Source organism: Tupaia chinensis, unplaced genomic scaffold (genome assembly GCF_000334495.1).
Source record: "Tupaia chinensis unplaced genomic scaffold, TupChi_1.0 Scaffold139897_1, whole genome shotgun sequence".
Taxonomy (NCBI): domain Eukaryota; kingdom Metazoa; phylum Chordata; class Mammalia; order Scandentia; family Tupaiidae; genus Tupaia; species Tupaia belangeri.
In genome coordinates, this window is record NW_006199776.1 from 654,835 (window position 1) to 657,846 (window position 3,012).

A 3,012-nucleotide genomic window follows, 5' to 3' on the forward strand; every position below is an offset into this window, starting at 1 on the left:
ATCTCGCCAGTATTCTAGATTTCGTCTGTTCCAGGAGACGTGCAGTGGTGCCTTGTTATTAATAGGCATTTCCCTGATGACATACGATGTGGAGCACCTTTTCATTGGCTGTTTTTCCATCTATATCTCTCTGTTTTTGTTTTTAGCTTTGCTATAGGGGCACGTAGGCTCACCAGAGAGAGAGAGAGACACGCACATGAGAGAGAGAGAGAGAGAAAGTGAGAAAGCACCCCCCCCAGAGGGGATGGCCACACCACAGTCCCTTCTGCATTCTCCTCTTGGATTTTAGGCAGGCATGCACACATGCATCATGTGTTTTTCAAACTGCTGGGTCCAGGACTTTGTGCAGTGGGCCATCTGGGATCCAGCTGCTTTAACCACCACACCACCAACTGGCTCAGTCATCTGTTATGTATCTTTTTGGATGGCATGTCTGTTAAAGTCTTTGACCCGTTTTTTTTTTTAAATCATGTTTTCTGTTTTCTTATTCTTGAATGTTAAGAATTCTTTGTATAATATAGTTTGGATTATAGCCTTACTCACATGGGCCCTTTGAAAATGTGCCTCTTGGTCTGTGGCTTATCTTCTCATTCTCTTGACATCGTATTTTGCAGAGCAGGAGTTTTTACGTCAAAGAAGTCCAGCTTGTCAGTTATTTCTTTTAGGGACCATGCCTCTGGTATTTATCTAATATGTCATTGCCATACCCAAGGTCATCTAGATTTTCTCCTGTGCTACCTTTTCTTTTAATTATAGCAAAATTATTAGTTTGTATTGCAGTTTCAGATACAGTATTTAGGAGATTATATGTATATACATTTGATATTATCTACTCTGTAGATATTTAATACTTATAACTAAATACTACTACTGACCCATGTGTCATTATACAAACTGATAAATGAGAAAAGTGCCATTTATTTTTCTAACAGCAATTACATCCATTTTTATAAAGATATCAAATAAATTAAAATAGCAAATATAGTATTTTATTAGTTTTTTTATTTAGGAAGTGGAACTTTCATTTTATTCCAGTATTTTCTTCAAAGGTAGGCTTTGTATCATTTCAATGAGTTCTACTTGAGCCAGAAAACTTTCAATCAAATCAAATATGGGCGTGGTAGCACCCACCTTATAGCAAAAAACAATGGAGGCTGGAGGATTGCAGCATCAAGTCCATCTCTCTCCCTCTCTCAACACACAGTAAAAAAGGCTAAGCAGGTGGTATAGTGGTTAAGGTGCTGGACTCCCACATGGTTAACCATGATTCAAGCTTCGGGCCTAGCAGCTTGCTCTCTCACTCCTCTCTCTTTTTTTTCTCTCTCTCTCGTCAAATTAAAAAATAATAGTAACAAATAAAATTAAATAAATATTTAAAAATTTAAATATGAAAAGAGCTGAATGTAGGACCTTAAGCTGTATTTCAGGAGGCATATTAGGAATCTCTTCCCCTACACTTACAGAACAATGATCTTTAGACGTCTGGCCTTGACCATTTCCTTTGCTGTTTGTAATTTCTGCTTCATAATAGACTTTTGACCTATGAATTCATGAATGGACTGGCTTTAAGAAATTATTCTCAGTCTTTTTGAGTTCTGTCCATAATCCAGTTTGTCTTTTTTATTATCTTTGATTACCAAATACCTCAATAAGCTTAATGAAGCCTTAATCCTATCTGAGTGTGTAGTAAACCAGTTCCAGCACCCTCCAGGAGAAAGAGTACTAAGTCTAGAAGGGAAACCAGCTGTGGTCCTGGAAACGTTTGTTGTTATGTGTTCTCTTTAATGACATGAATTTGATTTTTGATGTTTCGAATAATAAAGGCCTCCACACCTGAGTGATTACTCATATTCAATAAGCGCCTAAATAATGTGTATTTGTGTTGTGAATCCAACTTGTTAATATATAGCTAAACCCTTTTTCCTCAATTTCTCAATGGGGCAAAGTGTCATTACTTTGACGAAGCCCTGAGGTACAGTAAGAAAACTCTTCATTTCTAAGTACTAATAAAGTAGACTATTGTCTTCTATTCTTAATAAACCATTCTCCAGCAGATCCGATCCTTTGGGGAAAATAGACTTTTCTGTTCTTTGCAAAAAGTCTTCTATATGCCCCATATTAAACTGTAAAACGTTCACTGGGCTTAAGACCATTGGAGGCTGATCAATGCTCATGTCCCGTACAAAGATCAGCTAGGCCTGAATGCCAGAGTCTGCTGTTTGTCTTCTTCTTTTTCAAGTTCAAGGTAATCCCAAATCCTCTTTTTCCTTCCATGATTAAAAATTGTTTTGGGGATAGGGTACCCAACTGCTGATTAAAAAAAACTATTATTTCAGATGCAAAACACCTTAAAGGATCATTTCCAGCTTCTTTGGACTTTTCAAGAAATTGTGCTGTCAACAAAGGGTGTTCCAAGCTTTTGAAGCAAAATTTTAGTAATTCATCCTTTAACTTTTCATTTTCATTTTTTATTGGGTTTTCTTTGTCATCATTGACTTTTTCTGCAAATGACTCAGTAAATTCTATTAAGGCACTGCAACACTGACAGCGGCGTAATCATGTTTGTGTTTGCTCCTTTGAGTATGGAATGGGAAGTAGAGCTAGCTGACTGCAAAGGGTAGACAGTGCTAACACAACTGAATATGTCTCGTTGCTAGAAGTTTCTGAATCACAGTTTGTAATGGGTGGAGGAGAAGAAGAATCTGGGCTATCTGTTTTCCAGAAGACTCTTCAATCAGTTCACGCAAACCCAACAATAATTCCTTTGGTTTACATAACTTTACCAAAATACCAAGCATCAGAAAATAATCTTTTGGGACCAGCAGTTAGCGTAGTGGCTGTCGCTGGACTCCCACGTAGTCGACTGCAGTTCGAGTCCTGGACCCAGTGGCTTAAAACTCACAACGGGCACATGTGCATGCGTGCCCAAGATCCCAAGAGGAGAATGGAGGAGAAGGGATTGTGGTGTAGCCATTCCCACTGGGGGGTGATTTCTCGCTTTCTGTCTCTCTG

The 3,012-nt window shown here is 38.3% G+C and overlaps 1 pseudogene; it reads right to left on the reverse strand.

Annotated features, from left to right (window-relative positions):
- Positions 1-1,021: 1,021 nt before the first annotated feature.
- The window catches only part of LOC102469958 (glomulin-like), a 3,915-nt pseudogene continuing 1,924 nt past the window's right edge, over positions 1,022-3,012 (reverse strand).